This window comes from Muntiacus reevesi, unplaced genomic scaffold (genome assembly GCF_963930625.1).
Source record: "Muntiacus reevesi unplaced genomic scaffold, mMunRee1.1 SCAFFOLD_186, whole genome shotgun sequence".
Classification (NCBI taxonomy): domain Eukaryota; kingdom Metazoa; phylum Chordata; class Mammalia; order Artiodactyla; family Cervidae; genus Muntiacus; species Muntiacus reevesi.
The window spans coordinates 104,813-129,511 of record NW_027077836.1 but is presented as its reverse complement, the minus strand read 5'-3'; the positions used below and the strand labels follow the sequence as shown (position 1 = coordinate 129,511).

Genomic DNA, 24,699 nt, shown 5'->3' with positions numbered 1-24,699 from the left:
TTTGCAGATTCCCAAACACCGAACCTAAGAGGGTGGAGGAAGTGTTTTCCTACACAATTCCAAGAGCTGAAAGTCACTAATGCTCACTTAATCCTGATCCCCTTTTCCTTCTGTCTTCTCAGTGTCTGACTTGGCAGAACTCGAGTTTCATGTGAGACTGCTGATCCTTCCCCCTCACTCTCTCCACACGATTCACATGCTGCACTGCCCAGTGATCTGCTACTTTATTTCATTAATTTGTATCTTCTGATGATGATTTCCAATCTCCTTTCTATAAATTTCTCGCCTTGCTCTTCCCCTCTCACTGGTACCAGACAGTCTTAGGTCCCACAACAAACTTCTCAAAAGGTTTGCCTGTATCTCTAGCAACTCTAGACTGTCTTCCCTCTCTTTCCTCAAAACTGCTCCCAAGTCACTGATGACTTCCGCGTCACTGAATCAAAGCCACAGCTTTCCAGTCCTTGTTTGTCTGAATTTCTCCTTCCTCTTGGCGTTCACTGTCACTCACCTCTTTGAGACACTCTTGCTTTTGGCTGGGCTTTCAGTATTCGTTCCTTTTATCCTGAAGGCACGGACAGGTTATTGTGATCAGCGACACAGTCCTTATTAAATATCTCACAGTAAACATACAGGTGTTGCCCCCTCGCCCAGGACTGCACCCGGGGCCGTGTGTTGAGAGCAGGTCAGTTGTTCCACACCAGCAGGTGTAGGACGGCAGGAAACCTTGTCCCTGCTGCTTGTGAAGGGCCTTTTCCTCTCCTGGGCAGGATATCCTCCTTACTCTGGCTTTTGATATGTAAGTAACGCTGGTACCCACCCCAAACGGGTCCTTCAGCCCAGTGTCGCTCTGCCAGTGGAATGAGTTGTGTTGAGAAGCTAAGGAACTGAAAGGTGGGAGCCCCCCTGCACAGCCCACGCTCTCCAATAGGCCGCGGGTGGGGCTGCTCCACAGGGCCCTCGTCAGCGGGGCGGGGGTGGAGTTGGAGGGTTCTGGGAGCAGCTGCTCCAGGTAATGGGGCTCACAGGGCTCGTTGCCATCTTGCATTAAGGTGTCCTGGCAGCATCTACGAACACGGCCCCCCTACCCTAAGCAGGAGCGTCGGCCAAGGCGGTTCACACCAGCAACTGCGGTTTGAAGGGCCAGGAGCAAGGCCTCTGCAGGTATCGCCCTGTGAGCAAGAGAAACCAGACTAAGCACAAGGGAAAGGAGGTTAGTATTTTTCTTCGTAAGTTGCATTTTCCTTTCCTTGCTGGTAACACAATCTCTTAAGGAGCCATATCTTGGCCTCATCTCTCCTTGAAATATAAATTCTTAATGAGACGGAGCGCCTTCGGGGGACCTATCCTGAGCTATAATATTTAGTCTCCTTGGGGAGATGAGACTATGAATCCTTTCAGGTTGGAGCAATTAATTAGATGAATGGCTGGAGATGTGAGAGACAAAGAGCCTCTGCTAAATCCCAGGGAAGTTTATTTCCCCACAGTTTCCCCCCTTGTTCCTAGAAGAGTTCCTAGAAGAGTGGCCGCAATTCAGCCTCTGGAACCAGTCCAGGGAAACTTGAAGTTGATGGGCACCAAATCCTTTCAGCTTGTCTTGCTGCTAAGTCACTTCAGTCGAGTCCAACTCTGTGTGACCCCATAGACGGCAGCCCACCAGGCTCCGCCGTCCCTGGGACTCTCCAGGCAAGAACACTGGAGTGGGCTGCCGTATCCTTCTCCAGTGCATGAAAGTGAAAAGTGAAAGTGAAGTCGCTCAGTCGTGTCCGACTCTTAGCGACCCCATGGACTGCAGCCTACCAGGTTCCGCCGTCCATGCGATTTTCCAGGCAGGAGTCTTTGGCAACATTTAACCATACATTTAATCGTACCACCCCTGCCCTGTATACCTTGTGATTCTGTAAGGCCAAATATTTCCTGACTCGTATGAGAGTCAGTCCCAGTTCTCATCAGGTAATTTTTGACAACCTGTGGCTTTTTGTCTTCGTAAGCCCTCACCTCTCTTTCTCAGAAGACTTTCAGTTTAAGCTGAATCTGTCTTTCTTGAATTGCACTTTATTTTTTCAGTTATGGATTTAAATACTAATCATATTGGCAATATATCTTCACAAAAACATCCAAACTGATATTTGACCAAACAGCTGGTATCATAAGCTTAACCAAATCGACACATAAATTAACCCTCACACTAGACAGTTATTTTAACTATCAATCTTAAGGAGACTATTGAAATCATCTAGTACTTCTCCAGTTCTTGACTAGGTTTTATGGAGAAGCTATAACACAACCTATACACTGCCTCCTGTCTTCCTGAAGGAGTTGGTTAGATTTTGTTACCCAACCAAACTTGAGTCCACTTGCCCAATGCACAGTCAAACCAATCTGCTGACACCAGGTTGTGATGAAGGAAAGTGTGGTGTTTATTCCAAGGTGCCCAATGTGGGGCCAGGCAAGGAGAACAGAGGGCTCCTTCTCCAAAGACACCAACTGTCTGATGACTTCCAGGGGAGGGTTTTATTGTTGCTCTTGCTGTTGCTTCTAATGTCAATGATTCATTGTTAAAGCAAGGCAAGCTTCACAAGGTTGTGCAGCGTATTTCCAGTAGCGAGAAACAGCTAGATATAGACACACATAATCACACACACAGGAGGAGGTATACAGATAGCAGCATCGAAATATATGTCCCCAAGTTTTATATTAAACAGTTAATGGTTTCTTACAAGGAGGGTAGGCTGGTTTATGAGAGAATTAACAAAATCTTAAACCTTTCCCGATAGAGTATTTTCGAAAAAATAAAGGCACTTTTTGGAAAAGTAGAATGAAGAAAAATATGTGACTTAGGTTTCCTAAGGACAAAAAAACATTTTTTCAAAAAACTTATTTTATCTTGAAGTCAAGCCAATGAAGAAAAAGGGTGATAGTTTCAGGAGCACAGCGAGTGACTCCACCATATATGTACAAGTATCTATTCTCCCCCAAATTCAGGGAAGGGTTTTGAAAGGGAACGTTAGGGGTACGGGTGTGAGGTGCCTGATAGCTGGTGTACCTCCTTCTGGGTTGGTTGGTGGTGAGCTAACTGGGTGGTTTTAGGAGTCAGTATTATCAACCATGACCAGGTTTCAACTGGTCTGGGGTAAACATAGGTGTAGCCAGCATGCAGTTAACTTCTTCTACCTGGTGCGGGTGTCAGTATCTGCAGAAGAGCTCACGGATATGGCTCAGAAAGTTCTCTGCAGCCCTTGAGGAAGAGTTAAAGGTCCTTGACTTTGTTCAAAGGTTTAACTGTTGTTATTTTGTCTTGTTCAACTGTTTTCATTTGTTTCACCACCTTCTCACTTCTCTGATTACGTTTGCTCTTTGGGACTCTGGCGGAGCCTTGGAGGCTAAAGTTTTTCTACAAACAAGTGGGAGGGGCCATGCGGAGGTCCCCACAGGGTCCAACTCCATTCCCATTAGTTCTTCTTTTTAGTCTGTTCTCCTTTATTTTCACTAGATTCAAGAGGCGGAGGGAAGATTCCTAGTTAGGAGCTTTTCATTCGGAACTCACCTAGGCTGAGAAGTCTACAAAAAAATCTCTCTTCTAAAGGGGGAGGGACAAATTAGGAGTATGGGATTAATAGATTCAAACTACTAGTTATAAAATAGATAATCAGTGAGGCTATACTGTATAGTACAGGGAATTATAGCCATATCTTGTAATAAACTGTATTCGGGTAAAACCTGCAAAAATACTGAATCACTATGCTATACAACTGACACTAACACAATATTTTAAACCAACTATAGTTCAGTTTTAAAACTTAAAAAAAAAAATTTGAATATTGAAAAAAAAATTCTCTCTTGTTGAAAGAATCTGTGTGTCATATTCCCCCATCTCAGATATTCAGTGTACATTATGTCCTTCAAAAGCCACACAACCAAAACCACCCAATTTTAGAGTGTAGTCTCTGTGCTGGATGTTAGAGATGCAACATCCAGCCAGAGAAGATGGCTTCTTCTCTCTTGTTAGTTGTTACTGGTTGTCACTGGGCCCCTCAATGCTCATGACTCATTGTAATGAATAAAAACGTACATTATGAAACTACAAATTAAATGGGAGGAAGTCATAGGAAAGACCCCTTACCTTCTGAGATGTTTATTAGGAGTTGTGGATATTTGTTCTAAAGGAATATAAAACCTTATTCCAACAGGAAACAATTTTTCTTAAATTTTATTAAAGTAAATTTGACATACACTCTTGTGTTAGTTTCAGCTGTACAGCAAAGCGAATCAGTTATATATATATATTTTTTTTTTTTTTCCATTCTTTTCAGATTTTTTCCCATTAGGTTATTCTAGAATATTGAGTAGAATTCTCTATGATATACTGTATGTCCTTGTTGGTTATCAGTTTTATGTATTGCCATTGTAGTTCAGTCGCTTCCAGTCCTTTGTGATCCCATGGACTGCAGCATGCCAGGCTTCCCTGTCCTTCACCATCTCCTGGAGTTTGCTCAAACTCATGTCCTTTGAATCGGTGATGTCACCCAACCGTCTCGTCTTCTGTCATCCACTTCTCCTCCTGCCTTCAATCTTTCCCAGCATTGGGGTCTTTTCTAATGATTCGGCCCTTTGCATCAAGTGCCCTAAGTAATGGAGCTTCAGCTTCAGCATCACTCCTTGCAATGAATACTTAAAATTGATTTCCATTAGGATTGACTGGTTTGATCTCCTTGTGCTCTAAGGGATTCTCAAGAGTCTCTCCAACAGTGCAGTTCAAAAGCACCAATTCTTTGGTGTTCAGCCTTTTTTACAGTTCAACAATCACATCCATATGTGACTACTGGAAAATCACAGTTCAGTTCAGTTCAGTGGCTCAGTCGTGTCAGACGGTTGATGACCCCATGGACTGCAGCACACCTGACTTCCCTGTCCAGCACCGGCTCCCAGAGCTTGCTCAAACTCATGTCCATCGAGTCAGTGATGCCATCCAACCATCTCATTCTCTGTCGTCCCCTTCCCCTCCTGCCCTCAGTCTTTCCCGGGACCAATGAGTCGGCTCTTTGCATCAGGTGGGCAAAGTATTGGAGTTTCAGCTTCAACATCAGTCCTTCCAAACACTCAGGACTGATTTCCTTTAGGATGGACTGGTTGGATCTCCTTGTAGTCCAAGGGACTCTCAAGAGTCTTCTCCAATACCACAGTTCAAAAGCATCAGTTTTTTGGCTACTGGAAAAAACATAGCCTTGTCAAGATGGACCTTTGTTGACAAAGTAATGTCTCTGCTTTTTAATATGCTGTCTAGCTTGGTCATAATTTTTCTTCCAAGGAGTAAGCGTCTTTTAATTTCAAGGCTGCAGTCAACATCTGCAGTGATTTTGGAGCCCTCCAAAATAAAGTCAGCCACTGTTTCCACTGTTTCCCCATCTATTTGCCATGAAGTGTTGGGACCAGATGCCATGATCTTAGTTTTCTGAATGTTGAGTTTCAAGCCAACTTTTTCACTCTCCTCTTTCACTTTCATCAAGAGGCTCTTTAGTTCTTCTTTACCTTCTGCAATAAGGGTGGTGTCATCTGCATATCTGAGGTTATTGATATTCCTCCCGGCAATCTTCATTCCAGCTTGTGCCTTATCCAGTCCAGAGCTTCTCATGATGTACTCTGCATATAAGTTCAATAAGCAGGGTGACAATATACAGGCCTGAGCTACTCCTTTTCCTATTTGGAACCAGTCTGTTGTTCCATGTCCAGTTTTGACTGTTGCTCCCTGACCTGCAAACAGATTTCTCAAGAGACAGATCATGTGGTCTGCTATTCCCATCTCTTTCAGAATTTTCCACAGTTTATTGTGATCCACACAGTCAAAGCCTCTGGCATAGTCAATAAAGCAAAAATAGTATTTTTCTGGAACTCTCTTGCTTTTTGGATGATCCAACAGATGCTGACAATTTGATCTCTGGGTCCTCTGCCTTTTCTAAAACCAGCTTGAACATCTGGAAGTTCATAGTTCACGTATTGCTGAAGGCTGGCTTGGAGAATTTTGAGCATTACTTTACTAGCGTGTGAGATGAGTGCAATTGTGCGGTCGTTTGTACATTGTTTGGCATTGCCTTTCTTAGGGATTGGAATGAAAACTGACCTTTTCCAGTCCTGTGGCCACTCCTGAGTTTTCCAAATTTGCTGGCACATTGAGTGCAGCACTTTCACAGGATCATCTTTCACGATTTGAAATAGCTCAACTGCAATTCCATCACATCCACTAGCTTTATTCACAGTGATGCTTTCTTAAGGCCCACTTGACTTCACATTCCAGGATGTCTGGCTCTAGGTGAGTGATCACACCGTCATGATTATCTGGGTCGTAAAGACCTTTTTTTTTTTTTTGTTCAGTTCTTCTGGGTATTCTTGCCACCTCTTCTGAATATCTTCTGCTTCTGTTAGGTCCATACCATTTGTGTCCTTTATTGAGCCTATCTTTGCATGAAATCTTCCCTTGGTATCTCTAATTTAGTTGAAGAGATCTCATCATTCCCATTCTGTTGTTTTCCTCTATTTCTTTGCATTGACCACTAAGGAAGGCTTTCTTCTCTCTCCTTGCTATTCTTTGGAACTCTGCATTCAGATAGGTATATTTTTTCTTTTCTTCTTTGCCTTTTGCTTCTCTTCTTTGCACAGCTATTTCTTAGGCCTCCTCAGAGAACCTTTTTTTTTTTTCTTAATTTCTTTTTCTTGGAAATGGTCTTGATCACAGTCTCCTGTACTGTTGGGGTCCTTTAATAGACCGGAACCTGGTGGTATGGAGTCAACGATAAGAAAGTAAAAGAGAAAAAGAGAGAGAGAGACAAAAAAGACCCAGGGAGCTAAGTTCTGATGGAGCAAAGGTGCTTTAATGATTTTCCTATGAGTATATATAGGCTGTGGTACAAGAAACTTCTTTCGGGAATGATAGAGCTCAGAAAACCAAACGTACAGCAACCGTTACCAAGGGAACAAGGGGTAATGTTGGTCACAAGGTCAGGAGGCAATCCATGTCTCAAGGAAGGGGAAGGAGACTAAGCAGTTTTGTCCTAAAGAGAATGTTTACTAAAGGAGACCCAAGCCTGCCTCACACAGTGACCTCGGTCCCTGGGAGCAGCGTGCTGTTCCGCTTGAAGAGGGACAAAGGGCTCATGAGAGACAGCACGTAGGAATCCTCCCGTCAAACATTCCTGACAATTCCCCCTTATTTATTTATAATATTTGGAAGAAGAGTTCTGACCATCAGAGTTTGTTCAGTTTTGACAATCTCTGCATGAAGGCAACAGTAGACAACAAATATAATTGTTAAGACAATCACCAAAATTATAGTTCTAGACCCAATGCTATGAGTAAGGCTTTGAAACCATTCATGTGGGTCTAGCCCAGATAATTGATCAGCTAATTGTTTAGCTAAAGTTCTCATACTAGTGGAAGAGGTCAGATTGTTAGAAAAGGTTTCACATATTTTTTTTGTAATAACTGTACATTCAGAAAGGCATTATCATATATGTTTTGTATATGAAACTTGATTTGTTTCCAGTTGTAGCCACTATTATAGAAATGAACAGGAGTAACATGAAATTGAGTAGAATTTCAATCACATTTTAGCATCATGTATTTTTTTACATCTGTTCATTGATCTCCAACCCATTTGATGGCTATGATTGGTCCCTGGGGAATGTCTGGCCCAAGTCCCAAGTTCTTCGGTGTTTGCAGCAAGTTTTCAGGTGTCCCATTGTTTAGGCCCAATCTGTTTATCAAGGATGACTCGAGGACGAGGTGGGGGCCATTCCATCGTCAAGCTGGCCAAGAAGTCCTCTATCATGGTAATGTTCCATTGTAGTATTAGTAACCTTCCATGTTACTTGAGTAATATGATCATACATAGTATTGTTAATATCATCTGAGCAGTTCGATAACCACATACTATGGGGTCCCCAATCGACAATTGTATGATTAGCTCTAAACATTAATTTTCTTGATATTGCCTGACATTTGTCTTAATGAACAGGAATATATTTAAAGTTTTTATTAGTAAACCCTTTGCATAGTGTTCTTTGTTTTTTCTTTAATTCTTTTCTTAAAGTTTTAGTAGTATAAACATGATTCATGGACAAAGAAAGAGCAGTAAGTAATCCGAGAAACATCAGAAAATCCTCTTTTGGAGGCAGGGGAAGGCCTAAGTTTGTCGGCTAACGTTTATGCATAATTCTGTTGTACCCATACACAAAGGAAGGATTTCATAACCTAGAAAGATATTAACTAGTTTTTCTTTTTTTTCAGGATGAGAGGGCCCCTCCAAGTTTCAAGGAGGGGGCATATGTGTTGACTCATTAGTGGATATGATTTGTCCTATATCTGTCCATTTTACAACCTACAATAAAAAAAGGGGGGTTAGGTATATAAGCCCAGTAAGTGTGATCAATCAAGTCAGCCTGAGCGGGGGAAGCAAAAGCAAGCAAAGCAAGCATAGCGAAGAAAATTGTTTTCAGGATTCCGAGGCATTCCTTGTTGAGAAATCAGATTTTCAGTTTGATTAGTAAGGGTTTTTATCTGTCCCCAAGAAGGGAGAACATAAGGTTGATGGCGTCGAGTGCGGTGTTTTTTGGAAATTTTTAATGTCGCCACAGCTTGTATTGGAATTCTTTCTTCCTGGGTTTTTTGCTGTTTCATCTCTAGTCTGAATGCTGGGGGCCCCCTTAGGTTGAATCTTCTGAAGAGGAAGTCATGTGAACTCGTTGGATCCATCTGGAGAAATAGAAGCATACCCTTTCCCTGTAAGATTAGTTTCTTAGATTTCCATTGATTAGTTAACCCGTCTTGATATCAAATGGGCAAAGGAAAGGAGGTGTCCTTTAATGTTTCAAAACTTCCTTTTTTTGTTTGTTTTTTGTTTTTTGCTTTTGTCAAAACCTCTGTTTGTGGTAAGTTTAAAAAGTTTAAAACAAATAAGGCTATATTAACAATAGTCATAAAAAGAGAGGAAAGCAGTAATGATGAAAACATTCTTAGGAAATTTTTCAGTCCAAAAGAAAAAAATCATTCAGAAATCTGTTTGGGACTGGTATTTGGCTGTGGTTTGTGTTATTTGGGGCAAAGGATTAGGAGTAACCTTTCAAATATTTTTTCCTAAGTGAAATTGAAAAGGTGATGCAGAACAACTTGACAAATGAAATGTTGCTCACATCCAAATATATTTGACCTTGTCCTTGAAAAAGAAATGCAGCTTAGCAACTGTTGAGTCTCACTGTTCAGTGTGTTAAAGAGGATGACTACACTTCCAAGACAGACCTGAAAAGAAGGCAAACATTCCACATTTCTGATATTCTTAGGAACAAATAATCCATTCGGGAAATGGTGTTTTTTTTTATGCCGTTCTCGCCCTGCTTTAAGAATCCTACAGATTGGGAACAGAAATAAAGTCACACCAGCAATAGTTACAGGCTTAGAGACTACACTACGCCAGAATCCAGTAAAGTTTGCTCTGGACAAGGAAGCCAAAAGTGCTCCTGGGTATTTCCTCTTATTTACTTTTTTATTTGCGGTTACAGTGTGTAATGTGTTTGTCCAATCTTGTCTTGTGCTTGTGGACTATAAGGAATGTCTGCCATCTGTTTAATAGAGAATGAGTGTAAAAACGGTTTGAACTGCTTAGAAATGTAGGCAGAGTCACTGTCTGTTTATGGAATTAGGTGTTCTCATTATCGTGAAGTAAGTTGATAGCTGGGTTATAACATGTTGTGTAGTCTTACCTTAGAGAGGTGTTGCCCCTAGAAAAGAAGAATTTGTATTGATCGAGACATGTAAGAAGGAAGAGGAAGAAAGTTCAGGACAATGAGTCACATCTATTTGCCATAAAATTTTCCTTCATTTGTCACAAGCCCTTCTAAAATTCCAGCACTAAACATCCCTAAAAGTTAAAAGGCCAAAACAAAATATGATAGCACAATAAACAAATGCAACGTTTATTTCAAGTAAACACACCATACTTTGTGGTTTTCATTGTGATCCACCCAAGCATTTCAACTGCATTTTCTATTATATTTGCAGTCTGAATGTATCTGCTGATCAAAGTTAATTCTGTTAAATGTTGTTTTCCCAGAATTTTTCTTTTGTTTCTAATTTGGCCTAATTTGGAGAAAGGACATTTGCTGTAGCTAGAACGACAATTAAAAACTAGCCTACCAAAACCTATGCAAATATTCCTTTATTCTATAATAAATGTTTCAACAATTAAAAAAATTTATATTCATCATTTTATTTGCCATTTCTTATATCTTTCTATTGAAAGCATATATTTTACTTTTCTATAGCAACCATGAAATGTCTTGTATGTTAGCATTTTGTAGACCATTGAACATATTTATCAAATCATATTATATATATCCATTCTTATACAAATATATATTTATATTCATTAACAGCTCAAAATCTCTTCAGCTCTTCTGCAAGAAAAATCCGTTGTAAGAGTAAGCCAATATTCAGCAATTAATGCTTCAAAATCCCACTTCATTTGGAAATGACCCAGCCATTCAACAAACTTCCACTATTTAGTTCAGTACAACTCCAGCAACCTAAGTCACTCCAATCCTAAGAGATTGCTTTAGATTATAGATAATAGATTATTCTATTAAAAATATAATTATTTCTAATAGAGCTTATCTAAAAGTTTTCATCTCATCTATATATTTGTATATATATATAAAGTTACCTTTTTGTTGACAAACTTAGTTTACCCCAAACCAAGGCATAACAAAAGTATTATATAATGTTGATGACTTAAGACATGTCTTAATTAGATTAACAAATAATTATATTTAAATTATATTTATATTTAAATAAACATTATATTTAATATTGAATACTTTTCAGTTCATGTGAAGTTGAATTTAAATAGCGCTTATTAACTTTATATTATCCAGAAACAAAGACATACATTGAGACATAGATAATTTTAGATACATAGGCATAGTTCTCCGTTTGAAATTTAAAATACCTTTTTGTTTTATTTATTTATTTTGAGCTCCACCAATTTGTTAGTGGCTGGAGTCCTAGATAGAGTGGGCTGTGTATCCCAAGGACATGATAAGAGTTAACTTAAGGCTTTTTCTCAGGCCTATTTTTGTTTCCCAGGCAGAACTGGAGCTCCAAAAAAATATTTTAACAAGTTAACATTTTCCTAACTGCACGTGCAAGAAGAACCGGTTTTGCAATTTCAAAAAAGATTTTATTTTAATCAGTTTTCTCCAGAGTCTAAAGAATATCATAGCCATTCAGTGTCAAAAATATCATTTCTCCTTTTTGTAGCTATAGTATATTATTAATGATATATGCATGAGGGAATTGCTGTCACATAGGAAGTAAAGCCTTGGCTACAAAATTTTGACAAATACTAGGACTGTTATGGAGAAGACAATGGCACCTTATTTCAGTACTCTTGTTTGGAGAATCCCAGGGATGGGGGAGCCTGGTGGGCTGACATCTATGGGGTCGCATAGAGTAGGACACGACTGAAGTGATTTAGCAGCAGCAGTAGCAGGACTTTTAAGCATACCTTGAGGTAACAAAGTCTACTGAAATCTTTTATGAGGCCCGATATGATTAGGATAAGGGAGAGAGAAAGTGAATCTCTCCCGGTCTAAAGGGTGTAAAGGTGTATTAAAAAAGCAATCTTGTGAATCAGTAATAATAATGTGCCAATTTTGAGGAATAGTAGTAGGTGATGGGATCTCTGGTTGCAATGCACCCATAGGTTTAATAAAAAAATTAACTTTTCTAAACTCTGTTAAGAGACACCATTTGTTATATTTCTTTTTTATAACAAAAGTAGGAGAGTTCCAAAAAGAGCAAGATTCCTCAATATGTTTCAATTTTAATTGTGTGTTTATAAGTTCTTTAGTAGCTTTGTAATTTTTCTTTCATAAGGGGCCATTGCTTTGTCTAAATAGGCTCATAATTTTTCTCAGTTATTTTAATACTTGCTTTGTTTGTTTAACAATGAGCAGTGGCCCCTAGGAGAAATGTGGAATGTATATCTGAGTTTGCCATTGCATAAGTAAGTTCCTTCCTATTAGATTAAGGGTGCATCTATCACATAAGGTCTTAATGCTGTAGGTTGGCCTTTTGGTCTATCATATGGGTAGATTTGAATATTTTGATAAATTTCTTGTACTTTGGTTTGAGAAATTCCTGCAATTTGGCAAGAGACCTTTTGTATAGGTCAGGATTTGGGTCACAAGTGTTTGGAAATAATAATAATATTAGATCCAGTGCCGAGGAGACCAGAAAATCTTTTACCATTAATTTTGATATTTATATTTGGTCGGACATATTTAAATATCAATGATGTCCATAAGGATTGTTTTTGATCTGTATTGCCAAATCTGCCTGTCTGTACATTATTAGAGGAGTTAATAGAAATGTAAGGCAAAAGAAGTAGTTGAGCAATTTTGTCCCCCCTTTTGAATTGCCATAGAATCTGAGCTGACATCATAATTTGAATGTCTCTTTTATAATTTGAATCAATTATTCCAGGGTGAACAGTAATTCCTTTAGAAGCCAAATTAGATCAGCCAAGTAAAAGACTGAAGGTTTGTGGGGGCAGGGGTCCAAAAAGTCCAGTAGGTATTCTAGAAGGGACTGCTTAAGGGTAAAGGAAAAAATCATTTAGGGCTGGTATATTAATGGGAGTACTGCTGGACGTTGAGGGTTTGAGGGAAAAGATAGAATTTGCCCCTGGTTTTTGTTGTAGGGGACCTGGGAGGTCCCCTGTTTGGAGTTTCCTGGAATAGGTTTTCCTTCAATATCAAATTTAAATTAACTGTCTTTGGCCCAATGCATTCCTCTTTGGCAGCAAGGGCAAATTTTTGGAGGTTTTTTTTATTAGCCTTCTTAGGGCAGTCCCTTTCTAAACGGTTTTTATCTCCACATGTAAAGTATCCTTCATTTCCCTTTTTGAAAGGTAGTAGCCATTGTTTCAGCTAGTATTTGCATTTTTAAAGTTTTTGATCCTAGATTGTGACAAGCCTTCAAATAATCAGTAATAGTACTAGTCTCACAAATTGCAGCTATAGCTCTTTGACATTTCTGATTTGCATTCTCATAAACAAGTAATTTCTCCAGCTGTTTTTTGGTTTCTTCTCTGATTACAGTACGGGAAATAGCAGCTTCTAATCTAGCTTAAAAATTAGCATAACTTTTCATTAGGTTCCAACAAAGGAGAGACTTCTGGAGTTGCGACTGTTGGCAGAGAAGAAGCATTTGGAGCAGCCGGGGCAGGGCTAGTGAGAAAATTTTGAGATATTTTGTATTGTTTTAATTGGGCCTTTTGTAAAGTTTAATCATGTAATTTATATTTATGTAATAAGTGTTCTGTCTGTTGCTGAATATTGGAAGGGCTAGAATGTACCTTGAAATGGCAGAATTACAGCTTTAATAAGAGCCCATAGGGGCTAGAGATCAAGTGGAATATTATTTCCTTTTTTGGCTGCTCATTTGACATTTTCTTTGACCCGGAGTCAAATTTCTAAATCAAAACTGCATTTATCAGGAAACTAAGGATTATGTTCAACTACTGTTTGAAGGCACGCCTCTATTCATTGGCGTGAAACCAGAAGTCCCTGAAATGTAAACAAATGGTGAAGTAAAGTAGAAAAATAATGGGGCTGGCCAGCCGTTTGACCCATGCCCTAGTACTTACCGACCTCAATAGGTCCCCGAGTCACTCCGCCCGATACGCCACCTATACCAGTGTCCCTGTTCCTTGGCGCCATTTGTTGGGGTCCTTTATAGACCGGAACCTGGTGGTACGGAGTCGACAATAAGAAAGTAAAAGAGAAAAAGAGAGAGAGAGACAAAAAAGACCCGGGGACCTAAGCTCTGATGGAGCAAAGGTGCTTTAATGATTTTCCTATGAGTATATATAGGCTGTGGTACAAGAAGCTTCTTTCGGGAATGATAGAGATCAGAAAACCAAACGTACAGCAACCGTTACCAAGGGAACAAGGGGTAATGTTAGTCACAAGGTCAGGAGGCAATCCATATCTCAAGGAAGGGGAAGGAGACTAAGCAGTTTTGTCCTAAAGAGAATGTTTACTAAAGGAGACCCAAGCCTGCCTCACACAGTGACCTCAGTCCCTGGGAGCAGCGTGCTGTTCCGCTTGAAGAGGGACAAAGGGCTCATGAGAGACAGCACGTAGGAATCCTCCCGTCAAACACTCCCTGAAACTGTACAGTGTCACGAACCTCCATCTATAGTTCATCAGGCACTCTGTCTATCAGATCTAGTCCCTTAAATCTATCTCTCACTTCCACTGTATAATCATCAGGGATTTGATTTAGGTCATACCTGAATGGTCTAGTGACTTTCCTTACTTTCTTCAATTTAAGTCTGAATTTGGCAATAAGGAGTTCATGGTCTTGTTTTGCTGACTGTATAGAGCATCTCCATCTTTGGCTGCAAAGAATATAATCAATCTGATTTCGGTGTTGGCCATCTGGTGATGTCCATGTGTAGAGTCTTTTCTTGTGTTGTTGGAAGAGGGTGTTTGCTGTGACTATGGTGTTCTCTTGGCAAAACTCTATTAGCTTTTGCCCTGCTTCATTCTGTACTCCAAGGCCAAACTTGCCTGTTACTCTAGGTGTTTCTTGACTTCTTACTTTTGCATTCCAATCCCCTATAATGAAAAGAACATCTTTTTTGGGTGTTAGTTCTAAAGGGTCTTGTAGGTCTTCATAGAAACATTCAACTTCAACTTCTTCAGCATTCCAGTTTGGGGCATAAAATTGGATTACCGTGATATTCACGGTAATGGTTTGCCTTGGAAACAAACAGAGATCCTTCTGTCTTTTTTGAGACTGCTTCCAAGTACTGCATTTCAGACTCTCTTGTTGACTGTGATGGCTACACCATTTCTTGTAAGGGATTCTTGCCCACAGTAGTAGACAGAATGGTCCTCTGAGTTAAATTCACCCCTTCCAGTCCATTTTAGTTTGCTGACTCCTAAAATGTCGATGTTCACTCTTGCCATCTCCTGTTTGACCACTTCCAACTTGCCTTGATTCATGGACCTAACATTCCAGGTTCCCATGCAATATTACTCTTTATAGCATCAGACCATGCTTCTATCACCAGTCAGGTGCTGGTGCTGTTTTTGTTTTGGCTCCATCTCTGAATTCATTCTGTTCTGGAGTTATTTCGCCACTGATCTCCAGAAGCATATTGGGCACCTACCAATCTGGAGAGTTCATCTTTCAAGTGTCCTATTTTCAATAGGCTTCCATAAACAGTGGGCTTTATTTCATGGAGTTCTTTCCAGGGAGTAGCAGCTAACAATGCTGAAACCACCTTACATACAATCTGAAGAGGAGAAATAAATTGATAAACAGCAGATGGCGCGAGCCAGGCTCCTCACTATAGGATTAGGAATTTACAGATAAGCAAAGGAGCGAGAGAATGAAGCTGAGCCCCTGACAGCCTCTCCTCTTGGCTCAGAGTTGCTTCCATCATCCTTAAAAACATCTACTTGTGCTTTATTGACTTTGCCAAAGCCTTTGACTGTGTGGACCACAAAGAACTCTGGAAAATATTTTAAGTGTTGGGAATACCATACCACCTGACCTTCCTCTTGAGAAATCTGTATGCAGGTCAGGAAGCAACAGTTAGAACTGGACATGGAACAACAGACTGGTTCCAAATAGGAAAAGGAGTACCTCATGGCTGTATATTGTCACCCTGCTTATTGAACTTATATGCAGAGTACATCAGGAGAAACACTGGGCTGGATGAAGCACAAGCTGGAATCAAGATTGCTGGGAGGAATATCAATAACCTCAGATATGCAGGTGACTCCACCCTTATAGCAGATAGCGAAGAAGAACTAAAGAGCCTCTTGATGAAAGTGAAAGAGGAAGCTTTGCGCAGTGGCATTATCGTAGCCAATGAGGTTTATCCGAGGCGCGATTATTGCTAATTGGAAAAAAAAAAAAAAGAAAGTGAAAGAAGAGAGTGAAAAAGCTGGCTTAAAACTCAACATTCAGAAAACTAAGATCATGGCATCCCGTCCCATCCCTTCATGGCAAATAGATGGGGAAATGCCGGGACCAGCCGGCAAAGAGAACAAGTCCAGATCGCAGCCGCACGGAAGCCTGAGAAAAATGAACTGAAAGTAAAGGATGGGGTCGAGAGGGCTGAATGCTCTTTAGGCAAGTCAGCGATTTTATTGAGTAAAACAGCTACCTTTATACTAGTACAAGCAGAAAACATAGTTCATAAAAAATGCCATCTGGTGTTTGTCACATCAATATAATTCTTTGTCTTAAGTGATTGCAGAAGCTTACATCTTGTTTTTGGCATTCCAAGATAAACCACTAAGTGAAGGTCACTACTATGTTTTTCTCAAGGAAGAACAAAGGAGACCCAGCAAATGTTTTACTACTTTATCATGGGGTGGCAGGACAGGGAATGGCCTCTTTCAAGGCTTTCCCAGGGCCTTTTTGGGCCTTGAGCAGGCCGGCTCCCCGCATCTCCCCCTTTTTTATTTATTAAAAAGCCGAGCTTCCCTACTCATTCCTTGAGAAAAAGGAAAACAAAATTATTTTTTCATAATATGGGAAAACTTCATAATTCTTTTAGTAACTAAATTCATAATACATTGTAAAAAAACATGGTCCACAACAAAGAAAACAGAGTACAATAACAAACACTATGAGCAGGTTTTTCCACCAATCACTCTCAAACCAGGATTTAACTTGCTCCCAAAAAGAAAGGGAGGAATCCTGCATAGAAAGTATTTGATGTTGAAGATCATTTACAGCATCAGACACATTGGAAGATAAATCTGGGATATACACACAGCATTCTACTTTTATTATAGCACAGGTCCCACCTTGAGCAACAGTAATAATGTCTAGGGCCATTCGGTTTCGTAAAAGAGCTTTTCTCATTTGTTTCTGTTCTTCATTTAAAGCTTCAATAGCCTTCTTTGTATCTAGTAAGGCTTGCTGAGTAAAATTAGTTAAAGCATCTACATGGGCCATTATGTCAACCATCCCAATAGAGGGAACAAATACTGCTGTCAAATAATCATACCAATGGAATACAGATTGAGACCTTCTCGCTTTCAAAAAGGGAAGGTTGGCAGGGTTCTTGATGGGCTTATGACTAATGCGGCCAGGAGCAAACACAAATCCAAGGCTGCACCGTCCTACCCAGCCCACAGGCAGCCATGGGCAGACATTAGGACCACAAATCCATTTTGTTCCCTTAGAAGCAACCCATCTGATGCCTGGGTTATAAAGCCAATCAGATCCTGGCCAAGGCGTGGATGTTTTGACAGAAAAAGTAACATCAATTATGCGTTCACACAAAGAATTAGGAGTAATACCCATATGCTTTAACAAATGTCTGGCTAAATTTCTTTTTCCAAAGTTGGGTTGATGTTCTTGTTGTTCCCAGCAAATGTCTGCTTGTTTCAGCAACTGTCCTTTCTCCGGGGTCATCCAAAAGTATTCATCCCAAATCTGATAATAGTCCCCAAAATTTCGGCTGGGGTGATCTTTTCCCTTACTGGAGGAATTAACATACTGATTAAAGGCAGCAGAAATCATCTTAAAACTTTGGTTGGCATCAAATCTTATCCGGGAATCATAAGGTTTCAAATTACACCAGGTCAAAGCTGTAATATTAAGAGAATTAAGGCTAGGGTAAATCTGCTTATATTTGTTTTAAAAATTCACACACCGCAGGTAATTCTTCCTGACTTATTGGCAACACCCACCATGGTAAGCCATTTACAACTGACAAAGCCATGGCAGTGCATACCCAACAAACAGAGGTATTATAAAAATCAGCATAGGAATGAGCCCAAGAGAGAAAAACATTTCCTTCAGCGCTAGGAAAGGCTTGATTCATAACAACGCATGCTAATGCAAGCACCAGGTAGGATGGGGAAGAGTGTGGATTGATTGTATCCGCAGCAAAGTGTCTTGCTCGTTCCACGAACTCATGTAGTTGTTGATTTGTTGGCAGAACATTCCTCTCTCGTATCTGCAGCCTCTCCATTCGAGCAGTCAGCGACCCTCTCCGTCTGGCGTACCAGCCTCTCCGGGAGCCAGCGCGGTGCTTCAGCATCCTGTGGAAAAACACAAACATGTCCCCGCCCCCATATCAAAACAGGGTCAGGGCCATGCCATTGATTAGTAATTGGATCTTTCCAAGTTACGAAAGGTTTGTTGGTAGCGGCTAGGGACCAGAATCGCTGTGCTGCTGTCTTGCCTTCAGAGTCCAAATTTTAAAAATTAAGAATAAAAAGGGCATGATGTAAGTAATTATATGGTGTGAGGGGATATAACTCCCCCTTCTTTAGTTTTAATAGCTGGTGTTTTAATGTCTGATGAGCTCGTTTAACGATGCCTTGGCCTTGGGGATTGTAGGGGATGCCTGTTTTAAGAGAGATGGAGAGATGGGAGCAAAAATTAAGAAAAGCGGCAGAAGTATATCCAGGTCCATTGTCCGTTTTGATGGTCTTTGGAGTTCCCATAACGGAGAAAGCTGCAAGGCAATGTGCGATACAATGTCAAGCTGCTTCTCCTGTTTGTAAAGAGGCAAAAATATATCCAGAAAAAGTATCTATATTAACATGAACATATTTCAATTTACCAAAGGGAAGAACATGAGTAACATCCACCTGCCATAAATGGTTGGGAAGGAGGCCGTGGGGGTTCACACCGTAGTGAGGAACAGAAAAAAATTGAGGACAAACAGAGCAGCGTTTAACTATTTGCCTGGCGGCTTCACGGGGTATTTTAAATTGTAATCTGAGGGTATTGCTGTTTTGATGATGTAATTGGTGAGAACGTTCTGCGAGTTGGGTTTGGGAAAGGAAAATATGAGTGGCTGAATCAGCTAATGCATTTCCAGAGGCAAGAGCTCCAGGTAGATTCGAATGAGTGCGAATATGGCCAAAAAAGCAGCTGTAAGTCCTTTGATGTAAAAGAGCTTGTATATCGAGAAACAGTTGCTGAATCACTGAATTAACAGTATAAATAAAAGGAACAGTTTCCAATTGGTTAAGAGCTCTAATAACATAATGGCTATCAGAAAAAACATTCAAAGGTTCAGAGGCAAAATGTTGTAAAACAGCAAACACGGCGCATAATTCTACTTCTTGTGCAGAGGAACAGCCTGTAAACCAGGAGGTAACAGTACCATTAATAACATAAGCAGCCTTCCCGTTTGAGGATCCATCGGTGAATACGGTGACTGCGTCTGTAAGTGGCTGCGAAACAACTACGGAGGGAAACACAAAGTCGTGTTGACTAGCAAAGTGTAGCAGCTTATTAGCGGGAAAGTGATTTTCTAATCTGCCGGCAAAATGAGCTAGGGCTGCATTCCAGGAATCACTGAACTGGAATAGCCAGTCATGTTGTTCCTTTGTAAATGGTAAACAGATAAAGTAAGGGTCTCTCCCCAATAATTCTCTGGAATCTTGACGGCCCTTGGCGATAAGATTACTGACTAGATCAAAATAAGGGGTGAGCACCGGAGCAGGGGAAACAGGCAAATGTATCCAATAAAGAGGGGAATCTTGAAAAAGAACAGCTGTAGGGGTATATTTAGAAGGAAGTATATACAAACCCCATTCTTTTGTATAATCACAATGAGAGCTTGTTTGAGCAGCCAAAGCTTTTTCTACTATATTTAAAGCTTGGCGTCCTTCATCAGTCAAAACCCGAGGCGACGTGGGGTCTGAAGGTCCTTTAAGGATATCAAACAGAGGTTTTAATTCCCCAATAGTGATTTTCAAATCGGGACGAATCCAATTAATATCTCCTAATAATTTCTGAAAATCATTCAATGTTTTCAAATTATCCTTACGAAGTTCCAATTTTTGAGCTTTAAAAGTCTCCCTTTCCAGTCTAAAACCTAGATAAGAATAAGGTGGGCTATGTTGAACTTTCTCAGGAGCTATTTGAAGGCCATAGTGCTGTAAATCAGCCTGCGAGCCGGAAAAGGCAGATAAGCACTTCAAAGCCTACTTGTAGTCCATTTTTTCTATTTCTGTCCGCATAAGTTCCACGTTGTTTTCCAAACTCTGATTTTCATAACAAATAATCTCCCCAGAGAGGCAGGCCCTAGAGACCTGCTTCTAATCACTAGGAGGTAAATATTGACTATTTAAATTCTCAGTGATGGACATAGTAAAAGGAGCAGTTGGTCCATACTGGGCACAGGCTTGTTTTAATTCTTTAATTTGTTTAAATGGCAGGGGTTCATAATACCTTCTTTGTTGAGCGTCTTCAAGGACGGGGAAAAGGATAGGAAATCCTTCCAAGGTTTCTCCCTGTTGCCTCGCCTGGCGAATTGCAAGTTGGAGGGGGGACAGTTCGGAGGTGCTTTTACAGATAATGCCTGTGCGGGAGCCTCAGACCCCTTTTACATATCAGCAATCGGTGGGTCTAATCCGGCAATAAGGGACGGAGGCTGCGATGGTAACTGATTAGAGGGACATAAGACTGGGAAAAAAGCTTTAGGTTAAGAGTATCAAGACGTTTAGTCACAGTTGTAAGCAGTTCTTTAACCTCCCAAAAAGGGGATAAGCCCGCTTGTGTTTTAACAGCGGTTTTTTTCAGCAGCAAATAACTCCCACAGATCATCTGCTTGCTCAGCAGGGTCTAATTCAGAATCAGAGTCAGAGGAACTCTGTACAGGGGGGTTTTCTGCTGTATCAGAACCATGCTCCAAAGGAGGAGCAGTAGGCAAAGTGGGAGGTTTGCCAATTATATTCTTTAACGCAGTCTCCAATTTTTTGCTTTCATTTTCAGGGTCTAAACAGTCTCTGATAAGTGTCCGTAATGAATAGGCATCTAACGGTACCTTCTCAGCCCCATGTAAAGAATAATACTGCTGAATTTGCTCCCCTACCTTCTTCCAAGTTTCTATATTCACAGTCCCATCCTCAGGAAACCAAGGACAAACTTCTTCTACAAACAACAAAAACTTTTCTAATTTATGTTTAGCAAGAGTAACTCCTCTTTCCTTTAACATAGTCTTAAGCATAGTTACAAAAAGCTCTCTACTACTACCTTGACCCATTGTTTATACTCTCGACTAAAAAACCCTCTCCGCCCTGAAAAAAATCCTACTCACGTTTCTTTTTCTTTCTTTCTTTTTTTTTTTTTTTTTTCGGGATCCCCTCTGTACTCAGGTTTCAGCGGCTGCGACCCTGTAGTCCGATCGAGTCCGTGTTCAGGCGCCACCTGCCGGGACCAGCCGGCAAAATGAACAAGTCGCGATCGCAACGGCACGGAAGCCTGAGAAAGAAGAGCTGAAAGTAAAGAATGGGGTCGAGAGGGCTGAATGCTCTTTAGACAAGTCAGCGATTTTATTGAGTAAAACAGCTACCTTTATACTAGTACAAGCAGAAAACATAGTTCATAAAAAATGCCATCTGGTGTTTGTCACATCAATACAATTCTTTGTCTTACGTGATTGCAGAAGCTTACATCTTGTTTTTGGCATTCCAAGATAAACCACTAAGTGAAGGTCACTACTATGTTTTTCTCAAGGAAGAACAAAGGAGACCCAGCAAATGTTTTACTACTTTATCATGGGGTGGCAGGACAGGGAATGGCCTCTTTCAAGGCTTTCCCAGGGCCTTTTTGGGCCTTAAGCAGGCCGGCTCCCCACAGGGAAACAGTAGAAACAGTGACAGACTTTATATTTTGGGCTCGAAAATCACTGCAGATGTTGACTGCAGCCATGAAATTAAAAGATGCTTGCTCTTTGGAAGGGAAGTTATGACCAACCTTGAAAGCATATTAAAAAGCAGAGACATTACTTTGCTGACAAAGGTCTGACCAGTCAAAGCTATGGTTTTTCCAGTGGTCACGTATGGATGTGAGAGTTGGACTATAAAGAGAGCTGAGCACTGAAAAATTGATGCTTTTGAACTGTGGTGTTGGGGACGACTCTTAAGACTCCCTTGGGTTGCAAGGAGATCCAACCAGTCCATCCTAAAGGAAATGAGTCCTGGAAGGACTGGAAGGACTGATGCTGAAGCTGAAACTCCAATACTTTGGCCATGTGATGGGAGGAACTGACTCTTGCAAAAAGACCCTGATGCTGGGAAAGATTGAAGGCAGGAGGAGAAGGGGATGACAGAGGATGAGATGGTTGCATACCACTATGGACTCAATGGACATGAGTTTGAGTAAACTCCAGGAGTTAGTGGTGGACAGGGAGGCCTGGCGTGCTGCAGTCCATGGGGTCGCAAAGAGTCAGACACGACTGAGTAACGGAACTGAACTGAACTGCTTCCATCAGGACCACAGTCACCTGCGTGGAGTCTGTTACGATCCGCTTTCCCCCACTTGGCTCTGGCTCTTCCTCCCTGTGATAATTCCAGTGACATTTCTAGCCCAGGTCCCTCTCCCAGGCCAGCCACATTTGTCCAGCCAGTGCATCCCCATCTCACTTCGGGGGCTAACAGGCCCCTCAGAGGACTGTGATCCTGCTGCCCCCCACACCCAGGAGGCAGCCCCGTCTTTCAGGGTTGCTGAGCTCAGATACCTGGTGTGACCAAATAGGACTCTATGTGGTTTTCCCAGGACAGACTCCTTCCCCTATATCCTCTGCTGTAGCCCTTCTCTGAAATATCTAGATTGACGGTCTCCGATGCATACTTCCTGAGTTGCTTTGCAGATGCTAAAGCCGACACCAAAGGGAAGAAGTTAACTACCTGGCGATCATGAGCACATTGCCCCGGAGCTCCTGGGGCCTAAAAATGTGTGTTAACTGTGCTACCTTACCATCCACCAGAACTGTGTGCCAGCTGATCATGCGCCCTGTGTCAGCTGCAGACAGACACTTGCCATGGGCACTTTCCATCTCCCTCTGCCAGGACTCAGTCATGTGCTGCTGTAGCTGTTGGTCTTCAGCATCCCCTGAAAGGAGCTCAGGGTGGAGAGCAGAAATAAGGCACTCTGTGCTCTGGGGAAGCAGGGAACTGGCAGGACTGGTCTTCAGGTAGATATTCTCAGGAGGTGATTTTATAAGCTCACTTCCTGTATCTCATCATATAGAACAATAAAATCCTTCATGGTGATGATGGTTTCTCATGGCTAGCAGAAGCTTCATGAGACTGGCAGAAACTTTCTATTAAAAAAAAATGTACTCGATTGCATGTATTCCTTCTTTACCAAAATCAAATCTATACTGTCCTTCCCCCCTGCCTCTATGGAGCAGTTTCGCTATCTCCCAGGCCACAGTCTTCATTTTGCCCAAATATAACTTAACTTGCAACTCTCACATTGTGCATTTTTTTAAGTTGACACCTGTGACCCCCCTCCCTCACTTGTCCTTTGCAATTGCTTTGCTGAAACCCTTGAAGGAGTTTGGGGTTTTAAATCACAAACCATCTGTCCTCTACATATTGCTGCTTTTACAATGAACATTTCACTTACCTTCACCACAGCCTGGTGTCAGAAGACCGGCTTTACTGCACTTGGGCGTGTGGACCCAAGTTGGGCATGGAAACACTGTGCCTCTCAGGCTCCCACTTCCATGTGCCCGAGTGACTGTCAGCCCCTCCTCCTGAACCTATGACAAGTCTCCACACTAATTCCCCCTGACACCCGCAGCCCTGGCCCAAGTCCAATACCCCCACCAGGCACTGACAACACACTAGGCCCCCATGGTGCATCTCATATGCCAACCCGATGCAGTATTTTGGAAACAAAAACAAGACCCATGATGCTCTCCTCGCTGTGATTTCCCCCTCACCTGATGAAGCCAGGCCTTGATCCATTCCAAGTGATTCCAGCATCCTCATTCTTCTGACAACCCACTGACAAGGCTGTTTGTGCCAGTCTATATGTGACCTTAGTAATCTCCTAAAATGAGGGCTACGTTATACATAGAAAATGGATTGAATGGTGGCCCCAAAGGATGTGTCCCCCAGAACATGTGACCAGGACTACATCCGGGGAAAGTGTCTCTATAGATGTGGTTAAGGATCTCGAGGTGAGAAGATCTTGGGTCGCAGTGGCCCTCAATCCAGCTAACAGCATCTTCACAAGAGACAAAAGAGGAGAGACACAACACAGAGGAGAAGCCACATGAAGATGAAGGCAGAGATAGCAGGGATGCAGCTGTAAGCCTGGGGATGCCTGGAACCCCAGAAGCTTGAAAAGACAGAACTCTATGCTGGAATCTCTGGAGGGACTCCAGCCCTGCAATACCTTGATCTCAGATGTTTGGTCTCTACCTATCTGTTGATGGGTACTTGACATATTTCTACATTTTCAGTTCAGTTCAGTCGCTCAGTCGTTTCTGACTCTTTGTGACCCCATGAATCACAGCACACCAGGCCTCCCTGTCCATCACCAACTCCCGGAGTTTATCCAAACTCATGTCCATTGAGTCGGTGATGCAATCCAACCATCTTCTCCTCTGTCGTCACCTTCCCCTCCTGCCCTCAATCTTTCCCAGCATCAGAGTCTTTTCCAATGAGTCAGCTCTTCACATTAGGTGGCCAAACTATTGGAGCTTCAGCTCTATCATCAGTCCTTCCATTACACACCCAGGACTGATCTCCTTTGGATGGACTGGTTGGATCTCCCTGCAGTCCGAGGGAACTCTATAGAGTCTTCTCCACACCACAGTTCAAAACCATCAATTCTTCAGTGCTCAGCTTTCTTTACAGT

General features: G+C 41.5%; 1 long non-coding RNA gene and 1 pseudogene across 1 annotated transcript; both read left to right on the top strand.

Moving 5' to 3' along the window:
* The first annotated feature begins 806 nt into the window (after nucleotides 1–806).
* On the top strand, nucleotides 807–23,300 carry LOC136155180 (uncharacterized). Its single transcript, XR_010660711.1, has 2 exons — nucleotides 807–1,210; nucleotides 21,201–23,300. It is a non-coding gene; the product is annotated as an uncharacterized lncRNA (long non-coding RNA).
* LOC136155182 (U4 spliceosomal RNA) lies at nucleotides 15,905–15,985 on the top strand (annotated as a pseudogene).
* Nucleotides 23,301–24,699: the final 1,399 nt, after the last annotated feature.